Source organism: Hypanus sabinus (genome assembly GCF_030144855.1).
Source record: "Hypanus sabinus isolate sHypSab1 chromosome X2 unlocalized genomic scaffold, sHypSab1.hap1 SUPER_X2_unloc_20, whole genome shotgun sequence".
In the NCBI taxonomy this organism is placed as follows: Eukaryota; Metazoa; Chordata; class Chondrichthyes; order Myliobatiformes; family Dasyatidae; genus Hypanus; species Hypanus sabinus.
The window spans coordinates 71,938-81,844 of record NW_026778991.1 but is presented as its reverse complement, the minus strand read 5'-3'; positions in this window follow the sequence as shown (position 1 = coordinate 81,844).

The window sequence follows — 9,907 nt, the reverse complement described above, 5'->3', positions numbered from 1 at the left end:
GCCGCATTTGAGGCTCCATGACGATGGGAGACCATAAGGTGCAGGAGCAGGATTCAGCCATTCGGCTTGGGACAGGCAGCGCTCGATAAACACACTCCTTACACATGCAAATATTGTCTTGTCGTTTGGCTGAATACATGCACTTCAATGTCTTCCCCGTTATATTTAATAAAGTGTTTTAAACCGGGTTGATACGCTCGGGTCGGCTTACAGGTCCCTTTCCCAACATACACGGCATCACCGTCTCTGGTGATGGGGACGTGTAAATGTGTATTTGTTGTTTGTATACTGGAGACAGATAGATAACTATGTTTATTTTGTAACGGGATTGTAACTACATTGTGGGGTGCATCATGGTCTAGTTTGGGTGCAGTCTTCAATAAACTTTGTGGGTAATTAAAGATGGTGTGTCCTGGTGCCCAATAAATAGGGCTGGTTGCTCTTGCAAAAATGTGAGAGGCTATTTCTGACGTTTTCTCATTGAAGTGCCGAAGGGGAAGGTGAGGTGGGAACATTCACTCAGGGGGTGAGAGTGTGGAACGGGCTGCCAGCGCAAGTGGTGAATGAGGCTTCGGTTTCCACATTTAAGAGTGATCTGCACAGGTAATGAGGGCTGGGATTTGGGGAGAGACGCATACGGTCCATGGGTCGAGGCAGCACGGTAGTTTGGCGTTTGATAGGTGGGATGAATGGCCTGTATTTGGTTCTATAATTCTATGTTCACGGTCAGAAGCGACCAGTTAACGGTGTGTCCCACATTTCTCTCCCCTCACGCTGTTTTGCCCAGGGTAAAGCAGACAAGAATCAGTGACAACAATTGGATGTGATCCGGCTATTTTTATTTGTTCGTTTAAAATTTGCTTTTTTGTCATTTAAATATGGCTCGTGGTTCGGACAACACAATAGTAGGATGTCTGCTGATGATCAGTCCTCCCCCCTCAGTGTGGCCAGTCTCACAGGTAACAACAATCCAGCTCATCATTCCAGAAGCTTCTGCCCACTGTGTCCATATATGGACACGGCCCCGGAAGAACCCTGAGGATCAGAAATCAAACAGAATTTGCACAGAAGAAGAAATCAGTCATGGGGGGATGGCAGGCAGACTCGATGGGCCTAATGTTCCCATTGTGATCCTTTCTATCATGGCCTCTCGGTCTATCAACTTGTGCAGCTGCTTTGAGGGAATCCTCCAACGTCCTCACATTCAGGAGTGTTGGAATCTGCCGAGGGAGATGGAGGGTTAATGTTGAACTGGCTCGTCTACGGTGAGGGATGTTTACATTCCAGCATCCTTTCCACGACCGTTTCAAATTCCAGTTCCAGTTTGCCGTGATTCAGCCGTACACCCGCATACTGGCTGAAACAAAACAATGCCCTGGGTAAATTTCCTACTCTCCCTCTCTAAAACCTCCGCGACTTTCCTATCAGGAGGAGTCCAGAAATGACACAAAACTCTCAGTGTCGTCTAACTAGACTTTCAGAGAGCTCAACATGGCCCTTGAGATTAATGTCCCGACTAATGAAGTCCAACACACCATACCCATTCTTAAACACCCGACCAGCTTCATTGTAAGGATGTGATGATGTGGGCAGCGGGGAAAATATCCCTCTAGGTTTGTCAACCTCCTCGTGGATACACCGTATCCCTTCACTATCCCAACTTTGAGATGGTCCACGTTTTCATTATCCAGGTCCCCCAAGTGTCTTTATTGGGATCTTTCTCCTCGTTTACTCCGTTTTAATGTTTGAAGTTACCTGTCTGTTCAGCTGGTGGGGTTATTACTGATGGGCTGGGAGAGACTGCACAGACTTTCCCCGTCTTGAGGCTTTCTCAAGGGAATCTGCTGTTCGGCTCTCAGCCGGGCTCCGTTTAAAGTTGGGATTCTGTGCCTCCCCCTCCCGGAGTGTTCTGCCCAACCCCCAACAGTCCTCGGCATTGTTTTACCAAACCTGTCTGTCTGCTTCGGCTGCAAGTCCTGACTGTTGCTGGGATACCGGCCTGTGTGTTTGCTTAGTCTGCTTGAGGTATGTAACATAGAAACACAGAAATCCTGCAGCTCAGTACAAGCCCTTCGGCCCACAAAGCTGTGCCGAGTAAGTCCCTACCTTAGAAGAAACTAGGCTTACCCATAGCGCTCTATTTTCCTAAGCTCCAAATACCCATCCAAGAGTCTCTTCAAATACCCTATTGTTTCCGCCGGCAGCCCATTCTAAGCACCCACCACAATCTGCGTAACAAACTTACCCCTGACATCTCTGTACCTACTTCCAAGCAGCTTAAAACTGTACCCTCTCGTGCTAGCCATTTCAGCCCTGGGGAAAAAGCCTCTGACTAACCCCACGATTAATGATTCTCATTATCTTGTACACTGCCATCAGTTATTCCTCAGGTTCAGTTTTACGAGAACAGTTGCCCCTTGCAGTGATTCAAACACTGTGGTAATTATTGACAAGTGGGAGTGATACACACTGTTATTTTTGTTGAAGCCACTATAATGGATGCAAGGTGACAGACGCCCATCTTTCTGATCACACAAAGAACCCTGCTCCCGGTAGGGAAGTGCAGGATCTGAAAAACCCTGCGGAAAGAGCCTTTTGAATATACTTGTCCTTGACCGGCATTTCGGGTCCTGAGGGAGAGAAGGAGTCTTCCATGCGCTGTGCAGGTCCCTAAATCGTACAGGGGGGTATTTCCACGTTGTCTCTTTCTGCACCTGAATCACTCTGTCTACTCGCACTCACGTCCCAGTGGGATTTTGTACCGCTCGGTAAAATCGCCAAAGCTTCTTCTGGACGACTAACGAATCTGGAGCAAATTGTTTTAGTTGTTTTTGTTTATAAAGAATGAATCTGTTGGAGCGTGTTTAATGTTAATGTACTGTTCAATTCATGTACAGTGGGTACTGAGCCATAATCAATATTAAAATGCCGCCTCGATAACACCCTGTCTAATTGGATTTCTAAACCAGAACCCCTTACTAAAGTTTAGCGGACTAAACAAACACACAGGCCGGTGTCCCAGGACTTGCAGCCGAGGCAGACAGACAGGTTTGGTAAAACAATGCCGAGGACTGTTGGGGGTTGGGCCGAACACAGAATCCAAAAAAACGGAGCCCGTCTGAGGGGCGAACAGGAAATTCCCTTGAGAAAGCGACCGGACAGAGCGAAACAGTGCAGTCTCTCCCAGTCCACAACTAATAACCCCACCACTGATAATGTTAAACTTTAAAATGGATTTAACGAGGAGGAAGAATCCAATAAAGACAAGTGGCGGGCGGATCTGGACAATGAAGAGGTGTCCAAATCAAAGTGGCAGGGTCAAGGGAGGCGGTATGTCCACTAGGAGATCGGCAAACCTAGAGTGGTATTTTCCCCTGCACGCATCATCACATTCTTATAACGAAGCTGGTAGGGGGTTGAAGAAAGCGGATGGTATTCTGGCCTTCATTAGTCGGGGCTGAACTACGTTGCAGGTCTCTAAAAGTCTAGGTCGGGAACACTGAGAATTTTGTGTCAGTCCGGGCCTCATCCTGAATGGACAGACGTGGCAGTTTTTCGAGTGGGTGCATATAAAATTATTCTTTAATCTTAGCTGCGTGCTGAATCACTTGGAGCGGTCGGGGAAAGGCTGCTGGAATGTAAACATCCCTCACTGCAGACGAGCCAGCTCAACATTAACCCTCCTTCTCCCGCGGCAGATTCCTACACTTCTGAATGTGAAGATATTGGAGGATTTTGCACAAAACAAATCAAAGCTCATGGAATGTATGAAAAACGATGCAGGAAGAGACAGAGATGGACAAAACAATCAATGTGCAAGGAAAATAAAAGATGCAAAGAAAAATAAGAAGACTGCATAGACTGTGAAAGTGAGTCTGTACGTTGTGGAATCAGTTGAGATTTGTTGATGATTTAAATTATCCACACTGCTTCAGAAGTCTGACGGCTGTAAGATAACGACTGGTCCTGAACCTGGTTGTGTCAGACCGAAAGGTCTCCATATGTAGTGGTGATAAGAGGGCATATCCTGAATGCTGGGCGTCCTTGATGATGGATGCTGCTTTCTTCAGGCAGTGGTCATTCTGAATGTATTCAATGGTGTGGAGAGGTTTGCCTGTGATGGACTGGCCTCTGTCCATCACATTCCCTTCACCAGGTTCCTGAAGTAAACATGACTGTAGGCTGTCCCTGAATATCAGGACGTGGAACAAATTGATGAATCAGATGTGCAAAGGGAGTTGGGAGTTGATCAAAAGTCTGAAAGTCTATAATTGCAAATATCACTCCACTCTTCAAGAAGCGATTTAGCCAATAGCCTGAGCTCAGTGGTCGGGAAGGTGTTGGAGCTGATTAATAAGGAAAAGGTTTCGGGGTACTTGGAGGCCCATTATAAAATAGGCCAATAGCCGCACATTTGAGTAAGGGAAATTCCTGCCTGGCTTACCTATTGGAATTCGTTGAGCCAACAACAAGTAAGATGGACAAAGTGGATGTTGTGTATTTGGGTTCTCAGAAGGGATTTGACAAGGTGAGGCTGCTAAACAAGATAAGAGTGCAGGGTATTACAGGAATGATACCAGTATGGCTAACGTATTGGCTGACTGGTAGCAGACAAAGTGTGGGAATTGTGGGAGCCCTTTCCAGTTCGCTGCCACATGGGGCTGTGTTGGGCTTGTTTATTTTCATATTGCATCTCAATGATTTGAGTGATGGATTGGTGGCCAAGTTTGCAGACAATACGAGGGCAGGAAGAGGGCGTGAGGAGCCGGTCATGTTGAGGAAACAGGGTTATAGCAGAAGAAATTAGATAGATTAGTAAAGTAGGAATCAGTGCACAATTGTAGGTAGTTTTAAACCCAATAATACAGGAAACATTGGAGAGGGTTCAATAAAGGTTCACAATACTGAGTCAGAAATGAAGGACTTATATGAAGAGTGTCTGAGCACACTGGGCCTGTATTCACTGGAATTCAGAAGAATGAGGGGTGCTAATTGAAACCTACTGAATATTAAAATGGCCTAAAGTCGATGTAGAGTGGACGTTTGTAGTGTTGCAGCCTACGACCAGAGGACACGGGTTCAGAATAGAGGGACATTCCCTTTGAATGAAAATGGGGAGGAATTTATGAAGAGTGTGGTGAACCTATAACATTTCATTTTACAGACGGTGGCGGAGGCCTCATCACTCGGTGTATTTAAGGCAAAGGTTGACCGTTTCTGGATTGGTCAATGTGTGAACATTATGGGGAGAAGGCAGGAGGATGTGGCTGAGAGGGTTAATAAATCAGCCATGTTGGAATGGCCGAGCAGAGGTGATGGAGCAAATGACCTAATTCTGCTCCTATGTCTTATGGTCCAGTGATCTAATTGATTCTGGAAATGAATTATCTAACCGACTTTACTTGAGGTACAGGCGCTTGGAACTGGAATTGCTGACACTGTAAGGAATGATGTTGGTAGAAAACAGGAAGCTTAACGGTCCCTCATGCAGACCTTAGCACAGCAGGACAACAGTGAAAGCTGATGTACCTGAGCATGAAGTTGGTACAGCTTTTACATTCCGATTTGACAAAATTACCAGTAGAGCTCAATTTTGATAACAGAAAGAATTCATGAAATAATAGTCTAGGTCCAAATGATTGAATAAAATGTGTATGCACAGGTCTAAAAGTGCAACAAATTCTCTATGACAACAACTGGTGTACACCATAACGTCATTAGTGAAGTTCCTGAAACTTGGGTGTTGTCACTGTTCCAACATACTGTTACTTACACTTTGAAATTACTCCAGTACTAATTATTTGAGCTCTACAGCACAAAAAGGCAATTCAGCCCGTCTAGTCCTTACTGAACTATTATTTTGCCTGGTCCCACCAACCTGTACTGGCCCATACCCCTGCTATACATGTAGTCATCCAAACCTTTCATCAATGTTGAAATTGATCTTCCGCTGGCAGCACATTCCACACACAACACACCCCCAGTGAAAAAGTTCCTTTAATTTTTTCACATTTCACCCTCAATCTATCATCTCTAATATTGAATTTTTTGAGGATGTGACAAAGTGTATTGAAGTTAGAGCAGTGGATGGGTGTATTTAGAGAGTCAGGAGGCATGTGATGCAGGGAATCAAGGCTGTGTGGATACAGAATTGGCTTGTCTCCCAGAATTAACTTATAGAAGGCAGAGGGTGGGTGCATATAGAGGGTATTTTGCCCAGAGGTCAGGGACATGAGGTGTTCTGCAGGGATCTGAGCAGAACAATTGTTCTATGCGACTTTATAACGGTCAAATGCACACAAAAAGCTGAAGGAACTCATCAGATCAGGCAGAATCTATGGAGATGAATAATGATTTAATGTTCATGCTGGAAGGTTGGAGACTTGGCAGCCGGAGTATGATGTTTCTCTTCCAACTGGGGAGACCATGGGCAGGCATGTTTTAATCGGAATGGGGAATCGCAGCAGATCAGGTAGCATCTATGGAGATGAATGATAAATCTCCGGTTCAGGTCGAGACCATTCTTGCGGACTGGAAAGGAGGGAGGCAGAAGGGAGAATGAGGATGGTTTGGGAGGGGAAGGAATGCAAGCAGACAGCTAATAGATAAGTGGCTGAAGGAAGAGAAATGAAGTAAGAAGGTGGGAGGTGATAGGGAGAAGAGATAAACATCTGAAGAAGGAATCTGAGAGGAGAGGAGTGTGGACAATTGCAGAACCGTAAGGAGGAGAGGTATCTGAGGAAGGTGCTGGAGATGTGAGGAGAAGACAGGAGGTGAAAGGAAAGCCAAACTGGAGGAGGGGAGAATTTTCTGTAAGTTGGGGAAACCAATATTCATGCCGTAATGTAGGTAGCTAGAGTATGATGTTGCTCCTCCAACCGGGGAGTAGGGTCATCGTGGCAGAAGGGTAGTCCATGGACAGGCATGTTGGAATGGGAATGGTGTGTGGAATTACAATGGGTAGCCAACAGGAGATGCTGTCCATCAGACCGCATGACATAGGAGCAGCGTTAGGCCATTCAGTCCATCGAGGTTGTTCTGCCAGTCCTTCATGGCTGATCCCAAATCCATATCAACTAAAATACGCCTGCTTGCTTGTCATATCCTTTGAGGTCCAGACTAGTCTGGAAATATCCATTTCCGCTTGAAATGTACCCATGGACTTGATCTCCACCACATTCCACAGATTCGTTACTTGACTGAAAAGAAACAAATCTTCCTTCCCTCTGTTCCTGGACAGGGTCAGTGGTGCTGTGAGGATTACATTCCTGGACTTCTCTAGTGCCTTTAACACCATCCAGCCCAGGATCTTAAGGCACAAACTAACGGAGATGGGAGTAGACTCACACATGGTGGCTTGGATAACGGACTACTTGACAGACAGACCTCAGTATGTGTGGTGGTTAGACTGTAGGTCTGACATGGTGGTCAGCAGCACAGGAGCGGCGCAGGGGACCGTGCTCTCTCCGGTCCTGTTCACCATGTACACATCAGACTTCCAATATAACTCGGAATCCTGCCATGTGCAGAAGTTCGCTGATGACACGGCCATAGTGGAGTGTGTCAGGAATGGTCAGGAGGAAGAGTATAGTAAACTGATACAGGACTTTGTGATATGGTGCAACTCAAACTACCTGCGTCTCAATATCACCAAGACCAAGGAGATGGTGGTGGACTTTAGGAGACCTAGGCCTCATATGGAGCCAGTGATCATTAATGGAGAATGTGTGGAGCAGGTTAAGACCTACAAGTATCTGGGAGTGCAGTTAGACGAGAAGCTAGACTGGACTGCCAACACAGATGCCCTGTGCAGGAAAGCACAGAGTCAACTGTACTTCCTCAGAAGGCTGGCATCATTCAATGTTTGTAGTGAGATGCTGAAGATGTTCTATCGGTCAGTTGTGGAGAGCGCCCTCTTCTTTGTGGTGGCGTGCTGGGGAGGCAGCATTAAGAAGAGGGACGCCTCACGTCTTAATAAGCTGGTAAGGAAGGCGGGCTCTGTCGTGGGCACAGAACTGGAGAGTATGACATCGATGGCAGAGCGGAGGGCGCTGAGTAGGCTACGGTCAATCATGGAAAACCCTGAACATCCTCTGCACAGCACCATCCAGAGACCCAGAAGCAGCTTCAGCGGCAGGTTGCTGTCAATGCAATGCTCCTCAGACAGGAAAAAGAGATCATTACTCCCCAACGCCATTGGGCTCTACAATTCAACCACCAGGGGCAAGACATGTTAAAGTGCCGGGGTTAGGACTGAGCTTAAGTTACCACTCAATGCACTTTAATAAACTATTTAAGAACTTTTTAAAAGCTATTTATGAATGCTTTTTGGGAGGGTGATTTTAGATGCAGATCATATTCATACTGAATTAAATACTGTATGTAATTAGCTTTGCTACAATAAGTGTATGGGACACTGGAAAAATGTTGAATTTCCCCTTGGGGATGAATAAAGTAACTATCTATCTATCTATCTATCTATTCCGCTAGTCACATTGACCTGCACTCAGTCCATTATCCGCCAGACCTCTCCCATCCACGTGTCCATCCAATTTATTCTTAAAATTTAAAAGTGAGCCCGCATTTACCACGTCACTCTCTGTGAAGAAGTTCCCTCTAATATTCCCCCAAACCTTGCCCGTTTCACCCGAAAGCTATGTCCTCTCATATTTATCTCTCCTAATTTAACATGAAAGAGCCTATTCGCACTTACTCTGTCAATACCACACAGAATTTTGTAAACCTCTATCAGATCTCCTCTCATTCTTCTACACTACAAGGTATAAAGTCCTAACCTGTTCAATCTTTCCCTGTAACTTAGCTCCTAAAGACCTGGTAACATCCTAGTAAATCTCTGCACTCTTCCAAACTTACTGATATACTTCCTATAGTGAGGTGACCAGAACTGCAAATAATACTGCTAGTTTGTCCTCAACAATGCCTTGTACAATCTCGCCATAACATCCCAAATCCTATACTCAATATTTTGATTTATGAATGCCAGGATGCCAAAGGCCTTCTTTACAACCCTGTCTACCTGTGACGCCACTTTCAGGGAATTACGTACCTGAACTCCCAGATCCCTTTGTTCCGCTGCACTCCTCAGTGCCCTACCATTTACTGTGTACGTCCGACCTTGATTTGTCCTTCCAAAATGCAACACCTCAGGCTTGTCTGCATTAAATTCCATCTGCCATTCTCTGGCCCATTTTTCCAGTTGGTCCAGATCCCTCTGCAAGCTTTGAAAGCCTTCCTCGCTGTCCACAATGCCTCCAATCTTGGTGTCATCAGCAAAATTGCTGACCCAGTTTACCAGATCAATATCATTGATATGGACAACAAACAACAATGGTCCCAGCACAGATCCCTGAGGCACACCACTATTCACAGGCCTCCAGTCTGAGAAGCAAACATCCACTACCACTCTCTGTCTTCTCCCACACAGCCAATTTTGAGTCTTTTTTTAAACAACGGAATAACAAGAGCTACCCTCCAATGCTCCGGCACCGCACCCGTAGCTGAGGACATTTTAAATATTTCTACTAGGGCCACTGCAAATTCTACACTAGCCTCTCTCAATGTCCGAGGAAATATCAAGTCAGGCCCGGGGGATTTAATTACATTTATTCACTGTAAGGCAGCAAGCACCTCCTCCTCTTTAATCTCTAAATGTTCCATGACACTACTGCTTGTTTCCCTTCCTTCCACATACACTGTGCCAGTTTCCTGAGTAAATACTGATACAAAAAAAAACTGTTTAAGATCTCCGCCATCTAGTGAGGCTCCACATATAGACGACCACTCTGATCTTCTACGGGACCAATTTTGCCCCTTACTGTCCTTTTACTCTTAATATACTTGTAGAAACCCTTCAGGTTTACCTTCTCATTATCTGCCAAAGCCACCT